The sequence below is a fragment of the Gekko japonicus genome, unplaced genomic scaffold (genome assembly GCF_001447785.1).
Source record: "Gekko japonicus isolate JY-2015 unplaced genomic scaffold, Gekko_japonicus_V1.1 scaffold391, whole genome shotgun sequence".
In the NCBI taxonomy this organism is placed as follows: domain Eukaryota; kingdom Metazoa; phylum Chordata; class Lepidosauria; order Squamata; family Gekkonidae; genus Gekko; species Gekko japonicus.
The window spans coordinates 293,267-319,314 of record NW_015174286.1 but is presented as its reverse complement, the minus strand read 5'-3'; positions in this window follow the sequence as shown (position 1 = coordinate 319,314).

Below are 26,048 nucleotides of genomic sequence, written 5' to 3'. Positions count from 1 at the left end.
ATACTGTCCCTAGCTCACTATTCCAAGTGACACTAGATTACTCACCCTTTCCCTCAGGATGAAGGTTTCTTCCTGCACCAGCCTTTGTTCTGGCTCTGCCTTCTGGAAGAAAGAATAGCTTCTGCTCTGGCACCAGCCCTTTTGTTCCCCGGCCCTCTTCTTCCCTATTGGTCAATTTTGGCTCCAAAACCTCTCAGGGGCTTCTGGGATTTGTAGGCCCAGCCTCACCTACTACTAGCCAGGCTCCCTAGGCCTAGTAGGCCTCTGGTGGCACAGCCCAGAACATGACAGGCACCTTTAAGACCAAGTTTTATTCAGGTACAAGCTCTCCCTCCTCTGTGAGGACAGATATGCACATCCCCCCCCAATAGCTAGCAATCCAAAACAGTCCAGTGGAGCCTGAGCACTTGGTGTTGCCTTCTGACACACTTCCGGTGATGTCAAGGGGTGTGGCACATGCAAATAAGTTATGCTAATGAGTTATGCTAATGAGCTCTTGCACCTCTTTTTCTATGACATGACCCCTGGTAGAGGTGAAACCAGTCCAGCTGTTCCATATAGTTTCCCAACATTTGGTAGGGATGTGAGTACTTATTTAGACAGGGAAATGCACAGTTCAGGAAAAAGAGTTAGACTCCGTTAATTACTGAGTGCGTACTCAGTACAATCTGCATTGTGCCTCTGCCTGTTCAATAAATCACAAGAAAAATAATAAGCTGTCTTGTGCAGCATTCTCAGGTGTTCTATATAGAGAAAGTTCCGTATGCAAGAGAAAGGTGGACACAGTGTTGAGGGCAGGGCACAAAGTGGGACAGGGACTTTCAAGTCAGCAGTTCTTGACTCAGGATATATGGCATTAAAGCAATAAAAAGGAGTTTGTGGAGCTCTCCCAGCTTGCCTAATTATAGCATCAGGGCAAGGCTGCGCTGTAATTATGATTGCCCGCTGTTTTTCATCCGTTGCCTATGAAAACTGATTGGCACCAAGAGAGGCAGAGTGCTGCTGTGATAGCCAGGTGTAAAAGTTAACTGTCTTTGGGATGCATAAAAGTGTGCTATCCAGCACTGCTCCTAACTTGCATAGCATGCCGTTTCCAGCTGCTCCATGCCCTTTGCTTGGCGTGCTCGGTCCAGCCATGTTCCACGTGCCTCTTCCTCCTCCTCCCATGATGCCCTGTAAAAATCCTGTAAATGGTCCTGCACCCTGCTAAGCTGTGTACTCATGACCAGCAAAGAGGTATCATTTGGTCTTGAACACTTGAAGCATTGCATCTGCCATAGATTTAATTTTTCTCTTCTCTAACACAGGTTGGTTCAGCACATCCCATTTTGACACACTTTTCAAAAGGTTTTTCCAGGTCAAAGTAATATCTACCTGAGGAGGGGCTGTGGCTCAGTACTAGAGCACGGGCTTTGCATGTGGAAGATCCCAGGTTCAATCCCAGCATCTCCAGTTAAAAGGAGCAGGTTATGGCTGATGTGAAAGACCTGGAGAGCCACTGCCAGTCAGAGTAGATAACGTTGCTAGCTCAATGGTCTGATTCAGTGTCAGCCAGTTCCATGTGTCTATGAATACAGATTACTATTGTGTCTGAGCCAGGCCCTTAGCTAATGCAGGGCCCATGCCCCCCCTTTTTTGCAGCCCCTCCCCTGATCCTCAGCTCCCCCTCCCTCCCTCCGGCCCCCTCACCCCCTGATCAATCTGAGCCGGCATCTCTCTGTTTGAGCTCATCTGTGATGAGCTGAGTCTCTCAAAAATAAGACCATGGTCCTTCAGGACTGCCTTCTAGAACAAAAGGTGGACCTGGCATGTGTGACCAAGACCTGGGTGTGGGATGGGGAGACCGTAGCTCTCTCCCAACTTGCCCCTCCTGGGTTCTCGGTCCTACACCAATCATGGACTAGGGGGCGGGGGGAGGAGTGGCTATTTTCATTCGGGAGGCTTACTCCTTCAGGGCGCTCCCGCCACTGGAGATCACGGGCATCGAGTGTGTTGGCCTAGTGCTGGAGGTCGAAGAGAGTTTGGCAATCTGGCTGGTGTACCGATTGCCTAACATACCGGCCAGTAGCCTGCCATCCTTGACAGAGGCCGTATCAGGCTGGGCGTGGGAGCACCCTAGACTTTTGGTCCTGGATGATTTCAATGTCCATGCTGATGACGTGGTGGTCCAGCCAGGCAGCAGACCTAGTATCATCCATGGCGGTACTAGGACTCTCCCAATTGGTATCGACCCACACACACCGGGCCGGGCACATGCTCAATTTGATTTTCATGGCTGAAGTAACAGTGGACTGGATTACTGCATTAGCAGTACCATGGTCGGACCACTTTGCCCTGAAGGCCCGTCTGAATGTTCCACCCCGACCCTGTTTAGGCGGCAAGCAGATTTTAGCTTGCCCGTGGAGCCAAATGGATACAGAGCAGCTCCAAATGGCTCTGCGGGATCCAAGGCCCCCTGGCGGCTCGCTGGATGAACTTGTGGAGGACTGGCATAGTGTCAGGTCCCACAGTCAAACAATCGAGTACACACTTGTAGCAAGGTTATACTTTATTGCCAGTATGGGTTGCCGTATTATCTGGTGAGTAAACAGTAAATCACCGTGTACAATTAAACAATATTTGTTGGGTTTTATATGCAATGTTTAGAATTCAATTATTAATTATTAACAAAGTGCCCTATCTGTAAGCTGCCCTGAGCCCTTGTGGGGAGGGCGGGGTATAAATTTAATAATAAATAAAAATAAATAAATACAACAATAACACTACAATATGCGATATAAAGCTTACCGGTACATACAGAGTAATACAGTACTAGTTACAGACAAACGACGGAGTTCTAGTACACTATCCGCTTGCGTGTCCTTCTTCAGGTTTGTCATTCTGTAATTATTTCTTCCTGGAGTGCTGCAAGCCATATTTCAAAATGCTAATTCTTATACAATTTTTTTGATGTACGCTACCGCGCTTAGATTCTGGTGACTGGGCATATAATAATACAGGTTTTCTCCACTGCTTCAAACTCCTGCAGGACATGCTTGATAACAATGAAACAAAAGAAATGGATGTGCACCTCACCAGCCTTGTTACCTCTGTTGTTGCATCTTCAGTTGTAACATCTTGAAGTGAGACCTTGCTAAAGGTCTTGGGTTCTCATGAAGGCCTTGACTGCTATACCCTGTTGTTGGATCACCAGATGAACTGGTTGGCCACTGTGTGAGACAAGAAGGATGCTGGACTAGATGCACCACAGGTCTGATCCAGCAGGGCTCTTCTTATGTTTGGGTTGTTTGTTTGTTTTTTTTGATTTTTCCAATGTGTGAATGTGTGTGGGCCCCTGGAAGTTATGGTGACCTCTGGTGACTGACCCCTACTGGGGGCCTGGAGGATATTCAGAGAGGTATAAATAAAGCTTGAATAAAGCCTGCCCTCGACTCCCAACTGCTGGTATTCCAAGGAGGTCTCCCATCCAAGTATTTAGTGTGCCAGCTTCTGCAGACGCAGCTTGGGCAGCTTCTAAGGGCAGAGATGCTCTGCAAGGTTATCTCCCAGAAAGCACGTCAAGCTTTTTTTAGAGGCAGAAGAAAAGATTTCTGTTCCTTCAGGCTTCTCAGAATTAAGACATGAGGCTTTTGAGATGTTTGGTGGGGAACAGATGTGCCCAGAGAGTTGTACACGGCATGCAGATCTTTTCCCCATCTGTTGGCATTTTCAAGATGGATCCTAAAATGCAGTTATGTTTGAAAATTGGTGGGTGCAGGGGGGGGGGGACAGAAGGTATCCTCGCCTATGCAAAAAAAGCTGGGGCCGGCCCTGCAAGGAGCCCAGTATGTACACTTCATATGGGAATTTCACCACATGAAGAATGACTGTGTGAAAGCCAGGGCTGCTTCTACATGGGGATTTTCCCTGTGGGGCAGCTGAAAGCCTCTATAGTAATTGGGAGCATCCAGATGATGTTTCAGCTAGTCTGGTCACAGCTCATTTGGATTCTGTAATTTTTTCCCCTCTCTGAATCAGAGAAACTTCATTTTTTGCAGCTCAAAGGGGAATCTGCCTGGACATTTCACCCACAGCTACTACGGAGACTGAGCAGAGTCCCACTCTTCTTTTCCTCCCCCTCCCTTCACTTTTATTCTTTCTCAGCTCAGCAAGGAAAGGAAAAGGAAGTCAAAGGTGGGGCTTTTGTAGTAGGGCTGCCAACCTCCAGGTGGGGGCTGGAGATCTCCCAGAATTACCAGTGCTCTCTGGACTACAGACAGGGAAAACTGATGCTTTGGAAGGTGAACTCTGTGGCATTGTACCCCATTCTAGAAATCTCCTAGTCTGGAGTTGGCAACCCTCTGTTCCAGGCGGTAGAGTGCCCTTGGTGCTTTTTCCACAGCTGTGAGAGAGGGAAGGGGAAGGAGTGGAGGTGGGGCAGCATCAGCAGTGCACAGAGCAGAGATGGGGGTGTGCAGACGCCCTGTCCTTTCTGTTCCTGGACTGCTTCCCGCTGTGGTGGTGGTGGGATGGGTTTCCCATGTGGAATCAAACCAGCCCTCTCACAAGCTTCCTGAGAGAAATTGGACCTCTTCTGTACCTGAATCATACAGAAGGGAATAAACCTCTCTGGAAGACACGGAGGTGGTTATTATTATTATTATTATTATTATTGTTGTTGTTGTTGTTGTTGTTGTTGTTGTTGTTGTTGTTGTTATTATTGTTATTATTGTTATTATTACCCAAGACTGTCAATAGGAATTTAAAAATAAAACATGTATGTTGGCATTTAGCATCTGCTTCGTATCTGTGTGGTTGCCATGCCCCCACTGCTTTTCAAAAAAATAAACAAACCATGCCACAGCTTACAAGAATACTTTCCTCCTGACTTGTTCAGATTTGGCTGGTATGAATAACTGTTTGTTCCAAGCAATGGGATTACGCCATACAGCACTTGCACCAGTTGCATTTACAAGGAAGCAAAAAGATCAAGGGCACAGTTTACCAATGGAGTGAAGAAGCTGCAGCTGTTGAGCAGACTAAGGCTACAATCCTGTGCACATTTAACTGTGAGGAAGCTCCACTGAGTAGAATGGGACTTCTGAGTAAACATGCATAGGATTGCGTGGGAAACAAATCTGAAGAAATAAATCCCACAGGGTACAACAAAGATCCCTTGTGGAGCAAAGGGGAATGTTTCAGATTGCATTGGCCCAAGCCAGCAGTCTTTCATGGACATGTGGGAGCTCCTTACTTGCTTCACCATATGCGATGGGATGTGCATAAAGAATTGTTGAAATGAATAGGGAAGCACTTTGGCACCTCTGTAGAGATGTTACATTTCTGGGATTTGTGAAGCCATGGTGGGGAAGGGTCCCCCCGCCATGAAAAAATAAATATGGGATAAATATGATATATATGCAGTGCTTACTTTCTTGTCAATCCTCAACCAAAATGCATCACTTTATACTTGGCATATTTTTTAATTGCATATCTTATATTTATGGTTGCCAACCCCCAGATAATGCCTGGAGATCTCCCTCTATTATAATCAAACTGTAGGTAACCAAGATCAGTCTACCTGGAGAAAATGGCAGCTTTGGAAGTAGACTCTCTAGCATTATGTCCCATTGAAGTCTGTCCCCTCCCCAACCCCCAGCTTGCCCTCCTCAGGCTCCACCCCCAAAAATCTCCATGGATTTCCCAACCTGGAGCTGGCAACCCCACATATAACATAATGCCTTAATCAAGGCCAAATTAAGACCTTTAGGGGTCCTAAGCACTGTAGTAGAGATGGGACTATAAAGATTTTCCCCTGTTTTGATTATTCATATTTCTCTGGTTTTTATAGATTTATTCTTTAAGTAATATTTTATTAGGATGTTAGAAAGGCCTGTTATATAGAAGGCTTTCCTCTTGTAGGTCTGATATTGCTAGCAGACAACATAATAGGTACAAAGTTCATGATTCTGTAGTTCTTAGGGCAAACCTTTCAATGTCTGGGTCAGATAGGATTTTAGTCTCGTATCAGTAATGAATACTTTTGTTTGGGGAAGAACAAGCTTTAGCCGATATGCCTTAGGTCATGTCAAGTAAATATGTGACGCTATTGCATAGAAACACCTCACTTACATTTGACCAATAAGGAGATTTTTATGTAAATGTTGTTTAAGCTTTTGTAACCAATTATGCTGTTTGAATATTATTCCCATGATGATGGTATGATGATGTCATTTTAAGTATTTAACTTTATGTATTTCCTGAATATGTTCAGAATATGCTCAAGAAGAAGAAGAAGATGAAGAAGAAAAAGAAGAAAGTTGTCAATTGTTGTTTAGCTATTTGGTCTTATTGTTTTCCTATTAATTGAAGCATGTTTCCTGATTATACTGAGAAGAAAGTAGTCAGTTTTGATGGGTGCCCTGCATATGTAATTCAAAATAAAAACAATACTGAACTGTTAAACGATTTTCTTTTGAAAAGACACAAATCTTACATGTATGCTGAAATTAAAATAGGTTCTTTCTAGATTTTCTGATTGCAAAATTCTGGATTTGTTCATGGAAGCTGACTCAGGGAAGCATGTCTGCTTCCATATACACTGGGGAAAGTGAACCCAGTCTGTCCTGACATATTATTGTTCTCTGAAGATTTTGTATCCTTTTCAGCTGTGAAAAAGAATGTTCTGAGGAGCAGTTAGTGATCATCAATATTTAAAAAAAGTAGTGAGAGTTCTACATTTGGAAATACAAACTGTATTCCATCTTTGACTATTGTGTCATAAAGAGCAATGTGACTGAATTTCGTATTTACTATTTCATTAAACTTTGCACACATGTAACAGTGGAACCGTTGCAGTTCTCCATAGAGGTCCATGTTCAAATCAACAGGGTATGAGACAAATAGCTTTTGGGAACCTTGTGAATATTGTTCATCATTTAAGTCCATATCATTTATCCTTCACAAAAGAAAATCTATTCAGTACTTCTTTGTACACTTCACCTCTCCTCTTCACATGAGCTTCAAGTGTATCAATTATGGTGCAGTCTCTAAGATGTGATAATATTTCTGGTGTACTGCCATCATTTGCTTCTTTATTCCTGATTTGCTTGTGGGCCTGGGCTTCTTTGTAGTTAGTTCCAGGAAACTTCAGATCTTTCAGAATTATTTCTCAAAGTGTGTAAGTGATCTGCTAATGACTGAAAGAGGTCTAAACATGTTTTGAATCCACCCTCACGACTAGAAGAAAATGGAAGAGTGTTATAAACAAAATGGAGTGACTTCCTGACATCTGAACATGCAGTCACCCTCTTGTTCACAGTGGCTATCTTCTGGCTATGCTGACTCTCAGGAGAGAGCCACCTTGGATTCCTGGAACTTTAATTTTTTTGTTCTTGTTTAAAGTATTATTGTACCTTAATAAAATAAAATTCATTACTTCTGTGGCTATTTGCCTTCAACCTAAACTCAGTCTAAAACCAGAGCCCAGGCTGGCTGACCACCTATGAGAAACTCATTCTGCAGGCACCCCACCTTGCAGGGTAGACTTTCATGCTTAGTCCCGGGAAGGTTAGAGGCTTGCCCTTTGGCTTCTGACTTTGGGGATAGTCAAAAAAGCTGGTGGCAGACTACCAGATTGATTTGTGAGGAGTCACATTCCAGAGTTTTGTAATTTTGTGTTTTGCAGCCCTTAAACAAAAGTTTCTGGCTCAGGACTGGACTGGGACCTTTTGACAGTGATGAAGTCACTTCTAGCATTACATCATTGATGACATTTCCCGTTGTGCCAGAAGTGCCATCATATCACTACCCCCTCTATTCTCCCCACATTTTTCTCTTGCTGCCCAGCTGAGCTTTGTCAGGGATGGCCAGCAGAGGGCATGTGATGTCCCTTCAGAGTGGGAGACCTAGCTTACCTGCTGTGTTTTGTTGCCTACATTCATAATTGAAGGAAATGATAAATTTCAGTTAGAGGTTAGTGAAAACAAATATGTAATTTCCCCAACCCCCCATCTAAGTTCAGGGACGCCTATAAGCCCCAAGTTAAGCACCCCTGGTCCAGAGGATTGCAGCCACCTCTGAAAAGATGCTGTCTTTCTCCCTCTCTCATCTTCCCTTGGTTGAAGATCTTTACTGTCAACAGCTATGGGCTAAATCTTAATTGGCTCCTGTGGAGAGAAGCAGTCCTAAATTATGCAGGGCTATTGATAAGCAATTAATTGTTCTTTAATAGTGTAGATTTTACCTCGGACACTTCTAGCATTTGTATAGAAACCGCTATAATTTCCCATGCAAGTTAAGCCTGCAACCTTCCTCTTGCTATCTCGAGACCTTGTCAGGCAGTCCATGTCACTAGCCATGGTCTCAGTGGACAATTTCAATCTACCTCCCTGTAGAAAAGCAACAGGTACCCCCTCATCTCTCTGAGATGAGCCAACCCGAACCAGAAACTTTTAATCTCCTGTCAGCTTTCCCCCAATATTCAGTTTAAAAACTGCTCTGCCACCTTTTTGATTTTAAGCGCCAGCAGCCTGGTTCTTTCTCGGGACAAGTGGAGACCGTCTTGTCTGTACAGCTCCCTCTTGTTCCCAAAAGCATCCCAGTGCCTAACAAACTTGAACCCTTCCCCACTACCTTTGGTTGTTAACTTTGTGCTGCTGGCTCTGCAGTCCTGGAGTCTGTACTCTGAATAGTGGCACCAAGGATCTAGAAGGGGCAGGGCTTGTCAGTCCAACCCCTGCGCAGTCTCATCAGGGCTGGCCTTAAGGCAATTGGAGCAATTTGGCCAAATTAGGCCCAGTGGGCTGCTCCTAAGGGCCCCCCCCCACATCATGGCAATCTAGATGGATTTTATTTATATCTCTAAGATTCTGCAGACTTTGGCTGTGAACTGGGGGCCCACAAAAAAATTTCTGGTTGGGCCCCAGAGTTTCAAAATGGGCCCCACTGGCTGGCTCTGAGTCTCATAGTTGCTGGGCCCAAGTTGCCCTGCCCTCGCATGAAATCTTGGGTTTGCAATTTTGAGAGAGGGGAGACTGCCCACTGGGGGGGGGGCAGGGCTGCGGAGTCCCCCTAGATTTAGAGGCTCTAGGCTTCAGCCTACTTAGCCTATACATAAATCTGGCACTGGGTCCACCAGTGGGGCCAGGACACTAGAAGCCCTCCCACTGTTCCCCCCCCCCAAACACCAAGAATACAGTGCATCACTTGCCCCAGCCTGAGAGTTCCTATCTATAAAAGGATATGAGGCACAATAGGAATAACTTAATATTTTATGTTCCACTGGAGTTTGCAAATAGTTCTATTTTATGTATCTGTGCTGACTCATAATTTCCCCTGCAATGTGTTTCATAGAGAAAGAACAGCACAGGGTACAGTGTGTGGTTTGTGGTGACAGGACACAGAGAATCAATGTCCCTAATCTCCTTTTAGACTTTGACCTTTATCCGTTTTTCTATTTGAAAAAGACTGAGTTTGCATTTCGATATCTATAAAGATGTGCTAAGGCTAACATCCTTGTCACATGCTGCAAGTGCAAGCTTATAAGAATGCTTGAGGAGAAGGTGGGATAATTCGAGGCACAAATCTGTACACTGAGGAACATCAGGGAGGCAGAAAGGTTTTTAGACGTGACAGAAGAGGGGCTCCTGAGAGAATGGCAAGAACTAGCAAATCCTAAGCAAGAGGAAGAAAGTAACAAGGATCAGGTGGGTGAGTGGAAGAATGTGACCTTGAGGAGTAAGATAATCAGGAAACACAACCAGTGGAACTGCAAAATCAATACCAGTCGCTTCTGATAATGGGAGATCAGAATAGCACACTCCGAGATCAAATGGATGTGACTGACACACAAGCACATAGGCGGAGAAGGAACCAAGCTGTCCCACGGAGGAAGAAACGAGTAGTGGTGGTTGGTGACTCCCTACTGAGAGGGATGGAAGAAGTTGTATGCAGACCGGACAAGGAATCTCGAGAGGTTTGTTGTCTTCCTGGAGCGTGTATCCGAGACGTGACTGAGAGAATTCCAAGACTGGTCAAGACCTCTGATTGCTACTCGCTACTACTGATCCATATGGGAACAAATGATACAGCCCAAAGAAACCTTGAATGGATCTCCAAAGACTACGAGGCTCTGGGCAAAAAGGTGAAAGATTTGGGGGCACAGGTGGTGTTCTCCTCCATTTTATCTGTTGAGGGCCATGGAGCTGGAAGGGAGAACAGGATACTGGAGGTGAATGGCTGGCTACGTAGATGGTGCCGTCAAGAGGGATTGGGCTTCCTGGACCATGGTATGTACCTCCGACATGAAGGACTGTTGGCAACGGATGGGGTGCACCTTACAAATAATGGGAGGAATGTCTTTGCTGTAAGACTTGCGAACCTGATCAGGAGGACTTTAAACTGAAGACATCAGGGGTGGGGGGGGGGAACCCGGAGGTTGGGCAGCATCCCCAACACTAAATTCAAGAAGGGGACCAGAGAATAAATGAATGGGAGAGAGGTGAGTTCAGTAATTTTCAGGTAAATTCGAAGGGACCTATGGTAGGAAAGGAGGTACGTAATCTGAGATGTCTTTATACTAATGCACAGAGTATGGGAAATAAACAGAGGAAACTTGAACTTCAAATATTGGGAAGTAAGTATGATCTGATAGGTATCACTGAGACTTAGTGGGATGAGTCTCATATATGGAGCACAACGATCGAAGGATATACCTTGTTTAAATGGAACAGAATAAACAAAAAAGGAGGCAGGGTGGCACTATATGTCAAGAATGAATACACTTGCACTGAAATTCAGGATTTTGAGAGTTGCCCTGTTGAAAGTGTGTAGGTAAGGATAGAGCGATGGGGAAAAGAAGGGGATATTGTTGTGTGGGTATACTACAGACCTCCGAACCAACCGGAGGAACTGGATGATGCATTTGTATAACAGCTTGCTAAACTTTCACAGAGACAGGATGTAGTGGTTATGGGAGATTTCAACTATCTAGATATTTGCTGGAAATCTAACTCTGGTAGACGTGGGGCATCCCGCAGTTTCTTTAATAGTCTTGTGGACAACTTCATATCTCAGAAGGTGGAGGTGGAAACCAGAGGATCTGCTATCCTGGATTTAATCCTGACTAACATGGAAGAACTGGTTGATGAAGTGAATGTTGTGGGATCCTTGGGGAATAGTGACCATGTCAGCTTGGAATTAGACATAGAGAAGGATGTGAAACCAGGACATAGTAGGACTCGTATCCTGGACTTCAGGAAAGTGGATTTCAAAAATCTCAGAGAAATATTAGGTAGGATCCCATGACTGGAAATGCTGAGGGGGAAATCTGCACAGGAAGGATGGGTGATGCTGAAAAATGAAGTGCTTAAGGCACAATCTCAAACTGTTCCGGTAAGAAAGAAAGGTGGGAGACGGGTAATGAAGCCAAGGTGGCTGAACAAGGAACTCTCTAAAGAGCTGAGACTAAAAAGGGAAATGTACGGGAAATGTACAGTAAATGGAAGGAGGGTCAGATTCCTGAGGGTGAAAAGCAGGCTTGAATCTGTAGGGATGGTGTCAGAAAGGCTAAAGCGCAGATGGAGCTGAGGCTTGCGAGGGATGCTAAAAATAACAAGAAAGATTTCTATGCCTACGTTTGGAGCAAAAAGAAGAACAGGGATGGGGTAAGCTCGTTGCTAGGGGAAGACGGTCAAGCCTTAACAAGGGATGAAGACAAAGTGGAATTACTCAACTCTCACTTTGCATCGGTCTTTAATCGTAAGGTAAGCTGTATAGAAACTGAAGAATGCAGGGCATATGAAGGAAGGAGGAACTGCCAGTCCAGGAAGGAAATGGTTAGAGAGCAGCTAGATGCCATAAATACTTTCAAATCTCCAGGTCTGGATGGCTTGCATCCCAGGGTGCTAAAAGAAATTGCAGATGTTATTTCAGAGCCTCTGACTCTAATCTTTCAGATATCCTGGAGTACTGGTGTTGTGCCAGAAGACTGGAGAAGAGCTAATGTTGTCCTGATCTTCAAGAAGGAAAAAAAGACGGACCAGGGAAATTACAGGCCTGTCAGTTTGACATCAATACCTGGGGAAATTCTAGAGCAGAATATTAAACGCACTGTCTGTGAGCACCTTGAACGGAATGAGTTAATTGGTAGTAGCCAACATGGGTTTATCAAGAATAAGTCATGCCAGACCAACCTTATCTCATTTTTTTGACAGAGTTACTAAACTGGTTGACTCTGGCAATGCTGTGGACATAGTGTATCTAGATTTCAGTAAAGCATTTGACAAGGTTTCTCATGATATCCTTGAGGATCAGCTGGTTAAGTGTGGGCTGGATGGTGCAACTGTTGGATGGATTCATGGTTGGTTGAAAAATTGTACCCAATGAGTGCTCGTAAATGGCTCTGTGTCTACGTGGAGGGAAGTCTCGAGTGGAGTGCCACAGGGCTCGGCCCTCGGCCCGGTGTTGTTCAATGTTTTTATAAATGACTTGGAGGAAGACATAGAGGGGATGCTTATCAAATTTGCAGATGATATAAAGATGGGTGGGATTGCTAATTCTGAGAAGACAGAGTCAGGATTCAAAATGATCTAGATAGGCTGGAACAGTAGACTGAGACAAATAAAATGAATTTCAATAGAGAGAAGTGCAAAGTCCTACACTTAGGTACAAAAAATCAAAGGCACAGATATAGAATGGGAGGGACTTGGCTTGACAGCAGCACATGTGAAAGGGATATGGGTGTTCTGGTTGATCACAAGCTAAACATGAGCCTGCAGTGCAATGTGGCTGTGAAGAAAGCTAATGCAATCTTAGGATGCATTAACAGAAGGATTGTGTCCAGATCACGGGAGGTGGTAGTTCCGCTCTATTCTGCTATGGTCAGTCCTCACCTGGAGTACTGTGTCCAGTTTTGGGCACCACAGTTTAGGAAGGATGTTGACAAGCTTGAGCGTGTCCAGAAGAGGGCAACCAGGATGGTGAGAGGGTTGGAATCCAAGTCTTATGAGGAAAAGCTGAAAGAGTTGGGTATGTTTAGCCTGGGAAAGAGAAGGCTTAGAGGGGACATGATTGCAGTCTTCAAGTATTTGAAGGGCTGTCATGTAGCAGATGGAGCAGATCTATTACAAGGGAGTCGTTACCGGCTAAATATCAGGAGAAACTTCCTAACTGTAAGAGTGGTTGAGCAGTGGAATGGACTGCCTCAGGAGGTGATGGATGTTCCTTCGCTGGACGGTTTCAAGCAGAGGCTGGATGACTATCTTTCGGGTTTGTTGTAGGGCTTTCTTTTGGCTGTGCTCCTGCAGAGTGCAGGGGGTTGGACTAGATGACCTGCAAGGTCCCTTCCAACTCTAACATTCTATGATTCTAAGGTTTACAGTTTTGTTCTTTACTGTCTAGATAGTAATCTTTGCACATTACCTGTATATTAAAACACAGGGCCATTTTTCAGAATCAAGCCTTCATTTTTAAATCCACAAATAACACACAATCTTCACTGTTTGCACCTATTATAATAATATCTTTAATATTTATTTACTTCCAATTTATATCTCGGCTCAAGGCGGCTTACATAAGTTAAAATACAATAAGAACAATAAATACCATATAATTCATAATAGAACAATTATTAATACATTCAATAGAATGTGATCAAAATAAAATATTGCTTGGAAGGGTGTTTGTGTGTGCAGAAATTGCAAAGTGAGAAGGGATCATAACATAGATAGGTACCAGGATCATGAAGCAGTCAGCTTTAACATCTGCTAAATGGAATTTGCTGAATGGGGCCGAATGGCAGGATCCCCAGTGGCAGGATTTTGGGAGGCATGGCAGGCAGCAGCAGTCGTGGGGATAGAAAATCACCCCCATTTTTTGTTAGGTAGGATCCCAGCTATAGAAAGAACACAAGGTGTTATGAACACTGTGCCTGCCCTCTTGTATCAATGTCAGTAGCATCAGTACATTAGAGTGTCAGACTAGGATCTGGGAGACCCAGCTCTGAATCTACACTCTTCCTTTGGAGCTTGCTGAGATTACCTTGGGCCACTCACTCTATGCCTAACCTACCTGCCATGTGAGGATAAAATGGAGACGAGGGGAATGATCCTGTGAGCTGCTTTGGGTTCCCATTAGGCAGGGCATAAGCAAAGTAAATAAATAAATATACTGCAAATACTGATCTGGATGCATCCTAAAGCAATCTGTGTTGCTCAATAAGTAATGGAAAGATTGCTCAATAACCAGGTTTTGGGGAGAGATGGTTCCACACAGGAGACTATAAAGAGGGAGGGCTGCCAAGAGCCACCATGGGCCCCTGTGCAAAAATCCCATCCAGCCCCGCCCATACGACCCTGATTCAAGACAAATATCATAAACCAACCACTTGGCATTCTGATACCATGAACAGAATAATAATTGTTCATTAGATAAGTACTGTAATACAGGGGAGACTACAGGATAAGGAAAAAAAGGGGAACAACATATCTTTGAAAGATGGATAGAAATAAATTAAAAATAATTTTAATACATGTAAATGTATTGAATGCCTTACAAAACAGAAGACAAGTTTTTCAGCAAATTAAGATGCATTTAGAAGTAATCTGTTTGCAGGAAACCCAGATCAAATGTCCAGACCAGACATTTTTAGAAAAACTTTTGTGTCAGCTGATAAAAAAAAGAGGGGTAGTAACATATGTCAGAGATCATCTTCATCCAGAACTGATATATGATTCAGAAGATGGCAGAATCTTGATAGTGCAAATACAGAGACAAGCCAAAACAATGTTGATAGTTAATATATATGCACCAAATCAAGAACAGGAAAATTTTTTTACAAATCGTTACAGGAGATTATCTCAAAACAAAACTTTAAAGAAATCTATAATTGGTGACTACAATGCTGTATTTGATAGAGCGCTAGACCGGAGAAAGCAAACAGGAAAACAGAAGCAAGGGAATGAATTGCCAAATACCTTTTTACAATTGGTAGAATAATTCAGTTTGGTGGATTCATGGAGAACCAGGAATATAAATAAATCAAATTTCACTTTTTTTCAGCAAGACACAAGTCTTGGTCAAGGTTAGATGTGGCTTGGATTTCAACAACTCTGATAAATGATATTGTAGATGTAGAGATTTTACCACCGTTTGCAGATCACAGCCCTTTACTTTTGACATTACAAGATACCCCAAAGAAAACTAGATGGACTATGAATTTATGGCTTTTAAAAAACCAAAAAATTATAGCAGACTTTAAAAAAGACTTTCAAGAATTTTTTAAACTAAACATACAACCTGATATATCTATAGACATCGTTTAGGATGCTTTCAAGGCCTGTGCAGGAGGCTGGCTCATCAGACAAGATGCTTGGATGAGGTGACAAAGGAAACAAAAATTTACCCAGACTGAAGAACAAATTAAAAAAGAAGAAGAGGAAATGAAGATGGAGCCCTCTACGGAACAAGCAAGGATTAAGATTAAAATATCTACAGTGACTTAATTGTTTTCTAACACAAGAAATAGCAAAAAAAAAATTACTTATGCGAAACAAAATTACTTTGAAAATGCAAATAAATCAACAAGATGGTTAATATACAAATTAAGAAAAGAAACAGAAAAGAAACATATAAAGATATTGAGAAACAAAATGGAAGAAGAAAAAAATCTCTAAAGAGGTAAAGAAGAGTATTGACAGTTTTTATAAGAATCTATATCAGAAGAGAGAAGCCAACCAAGAACAGATTAAAGAATTCCTAAAGAAACATAATAGTAAATAATTTACAGAAGACCAAAGAAAAAATTTAAATGAACCAATCTCATTTGCTGAACTAATTGAAGAGATTAAAAATCAAAAGAAAAGGAAAGTCCCGGGCCCAGATGGGCTCCCAGCAGAGTTCTTCCAAAATTTTGAAGATCAAATAATATTACCATTAAAACATACAATACAGAATATCATTGGACAGAAGAAAATACCAGATACATGGAAAGAAGCACTGATTACCCTAATTCATAAACCAGACACAGATGAGAAAGAAATTAGAAGTTATAGACCAATTTTATTGTTGAATGTGGACTACAAAATATATGCATCTATTCTGGCTAGTAGACTGAAGAAAGTTCTTCTGCAAACAATTTATCAAGACCAAGCAGGATTTCTACCTAAAAGACAAATAAGGAATAATGTAAGAATTATCTTGAATGTACCTGAATATTTTGAAGCACATTCAGAGAAGTAAATGGCAGTGATCTTTCTAGATGCAGAGAAAGCCTTTGACAACTTTAGTTGGTCCTTTATGCTAGAGCAATTATCACGTTGGCAATGTGGAGAAAGCTTTTCTACAATGGTTAGAGCAATTTATATTACACAATATGCCGTCGGGAAAAGGGCAGGACCTGCAGTGAGCGGTGCTGAACAGCAGGTCCCGAACCCCAAGGCACCTAAAATGGTGAGCGGATATCCCCCCCTCTTTTTTGTGACTGTGACTGTTCAGAATCCGGAGTTGGGTACCCACATACGGGTGCGGGCTCTGATAGACTTGGGGTGTGGTCGAGACTTAATCAACCCTTCGCTAGTTACAGGGTTGGGGGCAAAAGTTGTCCGACTCTCGGATCCCATTGTGATTACCCAAATGGATGGGTCAGCCATGAAAGACCCTTGTAAGTATGAGACTGTGCCTTTACGGATGGGAGTGGGCGCACATTGGGAGCACCGGCCCTTTGTCATCACATCCGCTGCCCGTTTCCCTATGGTGCTGGGTAGCCCATGGCTTCATGACCATGACCCCTATATTCTGTGGGAAGAGGGGGTAATTAAGTTTATTTCACCTAGATGCCAGATGCATGTATGGGATGAACTGGGGGGGGGTCCCAATGAGCTGGTGAGGGCTTGCCTTGCCAAAGAGGAACTGAATTCCATTCCTCTGGAGTATCGGGACTTGGCCCAGGTGTTTGAAGAAGATGAGGTGGACAAATTGCCCCCTCACAGACACTCAGATTGTGCTATCGAGTTAATTAAGAACATAAGAACATAAGAGATGCCAATGTTGGATCAGGCCAAAGGCCCATCCAGTCCAACACTCTGTATCCCACAGTGGCCAGAAATACCAGTGCCATCAGGAGGTCCACCAGTGGGGCCAGGACATTAGAAGCCCTCCCACTGTTGACCCCCCCCCCAAGCACCAAGATGACAGAGCATCACTTGCCCCAGAGTCCCTATCTATACCTTGTGGCTAATAGCCACTGATGGACCTCTGCTCCATATGCTTATCTAATTCCCTTTTGAAGCCGTCCATGCTTGTAGCTGCCACCACTTCCTGTGGCAGTGAATTCCAAGTGTTAATCACTCTTTGGGTGAAGAAGTACTTCCTTTTATCCGTTCTAACCCGACCGCTCAGCAATTTCATGGAGTGCCCACGGGTTCTTGTATTGTGAGAAAGGGAGAAAAGTACCTCTTTCTCTACCTGCTCTTTCCCATGCATAATCTTATAAACCTCAATCATGTCACCCCTCAGTCGTCATTTCTCCAAGCTAAAGAGCCCTAAGCACCTTAACCTTTCCTCATAGGGAAAGTGTTCCAACCCTTTTATCATTCGAGTTGCTCTTTTCTGCACTTTTTCCAAAGCTATAATATCCTTTTTAAGGTGTGGTGACCAGAATTGCACACAGTATTCCAGATGAGGTCGCACCATTGATTTATATAGCGGCATTATGATATTGGCTGATCTGTTTACAATACCCTTCCTAATAATCCCCAGCATAGCATTGGCCTTCTTTATTGCAGTCACACACTGTCTCGACATTTTCAGTGAGTTATCTACTACAACTCCAAGATCTCTCTCTTGATCTGTCTCTGCCAGTTCAGACCCCATCAACGTGTATTTATAGTTAGGATTTTTGGCTCCAATGTGCATCACCTTGCACTTGGCCACATTGAACCCCATTTGCCATGTTGACGCCCACTCGCCCAACTTTGACAGATCCCTTTGGAGTGCCTCACAATCCTCACTGGTTTTCACCACCCTGAACAACTTCGTATCATCCGCAAATTTAGCCACTTCACTGCTTACTCCCAACTCCAAATCATTAATGAACAAGTTAAAAAGCAGTGGACCAAGTACTGATCCCTGTGGTACCCCACTGCTTACACCCCTCCACTGGGAGAACTGCCCATTTATACTCACTCTCTGTTTTCTATTAATTAGCCAGTTTTTGATCCATAAAAGGACTTGTCCTTTTATCCCATGATTTTTGAGCTTGCTTAGGAGCCTTTGATGAGGAACTTTATCAAAAGCTTTCTGGAAGTCAAGGTAAACAATATCTATTGGATCCCCCTTGTCCACATGTTTGTTCACCCCCTCAAAGAACATTAACAGGTTAGTGAGACAAGATCTTCCCTTACAGAACCCATGTTGAGTCTGCCTCAATAGGTTTTGTTCATCTATGTGCCTACTAATTCTTTCCTTAATAATGGTTTCCACCAATTTACCCGGTATCGACGTCAGACTGACAGGCCTGTAATTTCCCGGATCTCCTCTGGAACCCTTTTTAAAGATGGGAGTGACATTAGCTACCTTCCAGTCCTCAGGAATGGAGGCTGATTTTAAGGAGAGATTACATATTTTTGTCAGGAGATCCACAAGTTCACAATTGAGTTCTTTCAGAACTCTTGGATGTATGCCATCTGGGCCTGGTGATTTATCAGTTTTTAAGTTGTTTATCAGTTTTAGGACCTCCTCTCTCGTCACCTCAATCTGACTCAGGTCTTTCAACACCCCTCCCGAACTCAGCGGCTCTGGAGTGGGCAAGCACCTCTCATCTTCCACAGTGAAGACGGAGGCAAAAAATGCATTTAGCTTCTCAGCCATTTCCCTATCATCCTTCAGTACTCCTTTTACCCCTTGGTCATCCAAGGGCCCCACTGCCTCCCTGGCTGGTTTCCTGTTTCTAATGTATTTGAAGAAAGTTTTATTGTTGGTCTTTACATTTTTTGCTATATGCTCCTCATATTCCCTTTTTGCATGCCTGACCACAGACTTGCATTTTATTTGCCATAGCCTGTGTTCTGTTTTATCAGCCTCACTGTGACTAGCTTTCCACCGCTTAAAGGAATCCTTTTTACCTTTTACAGCTTCCATTACTTTGTTTGTTAACCATGTAGGCTTTTTCTTATACCTGTTTGTGCCTTTCCTAACCTGCGGAATATATTTTATTTGAGCTTCTAGAATTGTAGTTTTAAACAGTTTCCAAGCTTCCCCAATGGTTTTGACCCTTTCTACTTTTCCCTTCAGTTTCCTCCCCACATGTCCCCTCATATCAGAAAAATTACCCCTTTTAAAGTTAAAAGTGGTTGTGTGAGTCTTTTTGGCCAATTCCCTATTTGTACAAATGTTGAACTCAACAACATTATGATCACTGTTCCCAAGCGGTGCAATCACTTTTACATCTCTCACCAGGTCTTGAGTGTTACTTAGGACCAAATCAAGGATCGCCTCTCCCCTGGTAGGTTCCGTGACCATCTGCTCCATAGCACAGTCATTTAGAGTGTCTAGAAACTCAATCTCTTTCTCTCGACTAGAACACATATTGACCCAATCAATGTGTGGGTAGTTAAAATCACCTATTACGACACAGTGTTTTTGTCTAGCTGCTATCTTTAATTCATTCATCATTTTATAATCCTCCTCTATCTTTTGATCCGGTGGGCGATAACAAACTCCCAGTGTTAAGTTTCCTTTTGGCCCCCCTATTTCAACCCACAGAACTTCAAGAAGCGAATCCAATTCTCTTAGCCTCTCAATCTTTCTGGACTTTATACCCTCTCTGACATACAGAGCCACCCCACCTCCAACCCTTCCCCCCCTATCCTTCCGATATAATGTATAACCGGGAATCACCGTATCCCACTAATTTTCCTCATCCCACCAAGTTTCTGAAATACCCACAATGTCTATTTTTCCCTCCGACACCAAGCACTCCAACTCCCCGATTTTACCTCGGACACTTCGAGCATTTGTATAGAAACAGCTGTAATTTCCCATACTGGTTAAGCCTGCCACCTTCCTCTTGCTATCTCGAGATCTTGTCAGGCAGTCCATGTCACTAGCCATGGTCTCAGTGGACAATTTCAATCCACCTCCCTGTAGAAAAGCAACAGGTACCCCCTCATCTCTCTGAGATGAGCCAACCGAAACCAGAGACTTTTCGTCTCCTGTCGGCTTTCCCCCAATATTCAGTTTAAAAACTGCTCTGCCACCTTTTTGATTCCGAGGAAGAAGTTACCCAAACAGAAACTGTATGCCATGAGTCCTTGGGAAAAGGAGGAACTACGTAAATTCATTGATAAAAACCTGGCCCGAGGTTTTATTTGCCCTGTTCCAAAAAAAGAAAGAAGGAGGTCTGAGGTTATGCATGGACTATAGGGGTTTGAATGCTGTGTCTACTACTAATGCATACCCCCTGCCCCTCATGAAGGATCTCCTAGCCGAGGTGGCTACGGAGAAAATCTTCTCAAAACTCAACCTTCGGAATGCCTATTTCCAGGTCCGCATCAAAGAAGGGGATGAGTATAAAACGGCGTTTAACACCCCGTTGTGGCAATTCGAGTATTGAGTGATGCCATTCGGTCTTCAAGGAGCCCCCGGGGTCTTCATGGACCTTAGCAATGAAGTTTTACACAAGCATTTGTTCAAAGGGCTCATTGTTTATCTTGATTTATTCCCCTGATAAACCTTCTCATGTTACGTTGGCGCAGGAGGTCATGCAGATGTCACACAAGCACAAACTGTTTGCTAAGCTGTCAAAGTGTGACTTCCATTATACTGAGATAGACTTCCTGGGATATCACATTTCCCCCAGGAGTTTGGAGATGGATCTGGCCAAGGTTCGGGATGTGGTGGGGTGGGAACCTCCTCGAACCCGGAGGCAACTCCAAGGATTCCTCAGGTTCACCAATTTCTACAGGTTCTTCCTGGTGAATTTTGCCCAGGTGAGCTTACCGCTCATGGATTTATTGAGAACTAAGGGGAAGGGCCCAGAAAGCACCTGTCCCAGGGCTAAACTAAACTGGACTACGGAATGTCAGGAGACGTTTGAATGTCTAAAAGCCCTTTTCACTTCCGAGCCTGTGCTGGCTAATCCAAACGAACTAAAAAATTCATTGTGCACGTAGACGCCTCAGATGTTGTGATGGGAGGCGCCATCTTGCAAGAGGGGGAGGATGGGAAACTTCATCCCCTTGCGTACGTCTCCCAGAAGTTTAATGACACTGAATGTAATTGGTCAGTTTGGAACAAGGAGGCAGGGGCTATCAAACTAGTGCTTTCTACCTGGAGGCACTGGTTGGAGGTGGCCAGGGTACCCTTCGAGGTGTGGACTGATCACAAGAACCTAGAAGTGATGCGCAAGCCCCGTAATTTGAATGCTAAACAGCTCCGTTGGGCGGATTTCTTCTCAAAGTTCAATTTCACCCTACACCATTTCCCGGGGAAATCTAACTCCTTGGCCGATGCGTTATCTCACCTCCCACAGCATGACAGTCAGAGGAAAGGTGTGCTCGACTCAATGTTCGTGCCCTCACAGTTGGGAGGGGTGGTGATGACACACAGCCAGGCGAAACCCCAACCACCACCCCCAGAGTCCGAGAACTGTTGGGAGGTTAAATTTGCTTCCCCCCTTTCTGACGCTGATCACCTCAAACTGGGGAAAGAGGGGGATGTGGAAGAAAGGGCTAATGGCTGTTGGTACCGCGGCCACAAACTGTTAGTGCCTTCAGCATTGAGGGGCGAGATACTGGCCACTGTACATGGAAGTAAACTGGCGGGACATATGGGGCTCGTCAAATCCTTGCATTTGTTACAGCGTCAATTTTGATGGCCCGGAATGAGAAAGGATCTTTCCCTCTTTGTGAAATCGTGTCAAACCTGCATTATGTGCAAAACACGCCCCGGGAAGCCATCGGGACTCTTGCAACCACTTTTTACACCCAGTAGACAGTGGGAGGTTATCTCCATGGATTTCATCACGGATTTACCCCCTAGCAGGGGTAAAATGGTTATTTGGGCAGTAGTGGACTTGTTTTCCAAACAAGCTCATTTTATCCCATTGAAGGCACTTCCGACGGCTTGCCTTCTGGCTAAGGCGTTCCTTCAACACGTCTTCCAGCTCCACACTTTACCTTGGAAGATAATCACTGATTGGGGGGCGCAATTCGTTTCCAAGTTTTTTGGGGGACTCATGGGACTTTTGGGGGTGGAACGGGGTTTGAGTAGCGCCTACTACCCTGAAACAGATGGGCAAACCATCAATCAATCCCTCGATTGTCAATCAAACCCTCAAACAATACCTCCAGTGTTTCACAAACTTTCAATAAGACGATTGGGAGGGACTTCTCCCCCTGGCCGAGTTTTGTTATAACAATGCCTGTCATTCGTCAACAGGAGTGTCCCCTTTCATGGCGGTGTATGGATATGAGTCTCTGCCTCTCCTGTTCCTCTCCGAGGTTGCTTTACCAGAGGGGGAGGTGGGGGATTGGTGTAAACACCTCAAGGATGCCTGGCCAGTGTTATGTAAAACTTTGGATGATGCCGAGAACTGGAAGTGGACTAGTGATGGCGGTCGCTCTCTCCGACCCGCGGAGGAGCGATTAGCACACCAGCAACATGGAGGGATGCCACCTCAAGTGGCACCTCCACGGAGCTCTCGGGAAGGGCTCCAAGCCAGAGGACTTTTGAGGGTTAGCCTCTTTTTAAAAAAAAATATAAAGCTTTATTTAGAATAATATTAATACAACAATCAACTTCATAATGCAAACAACAAATAAACGAATCAACTTATAACAATATATAATCGTTCACGTACATAAATTAAAGGCATACTTCTTACCACACAATTTGTGCTGGATATACAAATCTATTAATGATTTAACTAGTTCTCATACAACATACCTTTTTAGTTAAGAAGAAATCAACAAGTCAATATTAACCTTCTGTATTATACTAATCTTTGCAAAATTTGAATGACCCAGCACCTTCATTACGAAAGGCTCCCATTTCTTTGTAAAGTAAGTTTTACGCTGATCCGAATTAGGATAGTCCAGTTCAACCAATATTTTATCAAAAATAAAATATTCCCAAGCTTTATCTAACCATTCCTGTAAGGTAGGCATAGCTGTATTTTTCCATTTTGATGCCAGTACTGTTTTTGCTGCCGCAAATAAAGTTGCTATTAGATCCTTTAGGTAACGTGGAATAGATAAATCTTCCCATAAATTCAACAATATTAACTTAGGTGAAGAAGGTATGAAACAACCTGAGATGCTATTCACTTCTTTGGTTATTTGACTCCAAAAAACTTCAACCTTCGGGCATGACCACCAAGCATGGAAAAACGACCCTCTATTACCACATCCTTTCCAGCAACTAGGTGAAATCAAAGACGAGGAATGAGATAATTGTACAGGGGTCATGTACCACCTAGCAATTAGTTTATATGTCTGCAATTGCAAATTCTGACATGGAGAAGTATTTAATGAAGAGCACCAAATTTGGTTCCACTGATCGTCAGTAAGCTGTTGGGATAGATCCCTATGCCAGGCGTTTTGATAATTCAACAGGTTAGGTTTATATTGAGATAATAAGAGAGAATATATCTTTGAAATTAAGCCTTTAAAAGAATTAGAATTCTCATTTAACATTTTTTCAAAATCCGTGAGTTTTAGACGTAACTTGTTACACATTTTTGAATCGACCAGTCTTCTGACCTGAAAGTATTCGAACCACGGTATGGTTATAGCCTGTGAATGTTCTAGTTGCGATTTCAACTTCATATGACCTTGCGAGGTTATATCTATAAAGCGAGTCTTGTGTAAGTTCTTCCAGACTTTGAAGGAGTTCCTATGTGAGGCCGGCTTAAACCATTTCTGGCCCGTAAAGTTTAATAATAAAGACTTTTGTGGGGCTAAATAATGCTGGTATTTATTCCAGATCTTAAAGGTTGCTTGTATAAAAGGGTTATCCAAGTTTCTAAAATTTCAATACGATTTGTAGTTCCATAAAGATTCATTAAATGAGCCTGTAGGTAAGTATGAATTTTCCATGTCCTTCCAGTGCGCAACGTAGAAAAGACTGTAATGTTTTACTAAGTTGGCCATGATTATTGAGTCATGATATAACACCAAATCTGGAACGGCTAGGCCACCACGATCCTTAGGGTTTTTTATAGATGCAAAGTTAATCCTTGGCTTTTTCATATTCCAAATAAAAGTATTGATGTCCCTTTGCCACTTTTTCAGTAATGATATCGGAAGTGCGATTGGTATCGCTCTCATAAAAAATGTTAACTTGGGCAAAATTAGTGATTTTATCACTCTTATTCGTTCAATCAAATTTAAGTGAAGCTTCGTCCAATGTTGTAATAAAGAAGAAATTTGAGATGAGACAGACATGTGATTTAATCTCATTAAGTCAGCCATATTCGAAGGTATTTGGACTCCTAAGTATCTAAAGGAAGTGTCAACCCATTTAAAATTAAAATTGGTACAAATATATTGTTTCGTATCATTTTTTAAATTGATAGGGTATAATAACGATTTATCCCTATTGATAGTCAGACCTGACGCTTGACTAAAACTTTCGAGATGCATTCAAATTCGAGCTAGTGACTCTTTAGGGTTAGAAATAAATAAAAGAATATCGTCCGCAAATAAACTTAGTTTTGTTAATTGCTTTTTTACTGTTAGGCCATGAAAATTTGGATCACCCCTTAATAAATTTGCCAACGGCTCAACCGCAATGGCAAACAATATGGGTGACAAGGGGCACCCTTGTCTGGTGCCCCTTGTCATGGGATGGGAAGTGGAAGTAGTATCATTGATCCTTAAAACAAAGTTGGAGGAATTGTAAATAGAATGTATAACATGAATAAACTTAGTACCAAAATTCATATGTTTAAGTAAAGTTAACAAATAATTATGTTCAACAGAGTCGAAAGCCTTTTCAACGTCTAACGAAAGCAGGCAAGAATCCAACTCAAAGTTACGTTTGTTATAAAAAATAACATTTAGTGCTTTGCGTATGTTGTCTGTCATATCTCTATTAATAATGAAACCTGTTTGGTCTCGTTCTATGTAATGCCCGATTATTTGATTGAGTCTTTTAGCAAGAATGTTAGTGAACAACTTGTAATCATTGTTCAACAATGATATTGGGCGGAAAGATTTGGGGTCTTCTGCATCACGATCTTTCTTATGAAGTAAAATTATTTTCGCTAAGTTCCAAGACTCAGGAATTGGGCTCGACTCTAAAATCGAATTAAATAAGTTGAGTAAAGTTTTTGACAAAAGTGATGGAAATCGTTTATAAAATTCGGAAGTATAACCGTCTATTCCCGGGGATTTATTGGTTTTCATGTTCTTGATTGCCAATAATAATTCTTCTTCATTAATCGGGCGATCCAGAAAATCTCGATGAATTTTTGACAAAGTTTTTGTTGATTTAATGGCTGTAATGAAAGAATAATTCGTTTGTGGGGAGGGATTATTCGTTTGATATAACTTTGAGTAAAATTTAGTAAAAACTGTTGATATTGTTTGGGAAGATGTCATTAAATGCCCATTTTCATCCCGTATACCTTTTATAATTGAGTTCATCTTTTTACTTTTTACTTTTCTTGCCAACAATTTTAATGCTTTCGGGCTGTTGTTCCAATATGCTTGTTTAGCATACAATAGGTTTTTAGAGATTGAGTGAGTCTCTAAGGCTTGTAATTTTTTACGTTCTGTTTCCAGAGATTTGTATACTTTTGAGCTGCAAGTCCGTTTATGTTCTAGTTCCAGATTTTTTATAGAAGTCATTATTTGTTGTTTAAGAGTCATTTTCTTTTTTTTAAGCACAGATGCAATTGCAATAAGTTTGCCTCTAAGCACAGCCTTATATGTATCCCAGATAATATCAATTCGGGAGTCGGCCGTTTTGTTAAAAGCAAAAAATTCCCTAGTTTCCGCTTCTATCTGCTGTACAATCTCTGGATTTTTAAAAAAAAAATTATCAAATTTCCAATTATATATTTTATC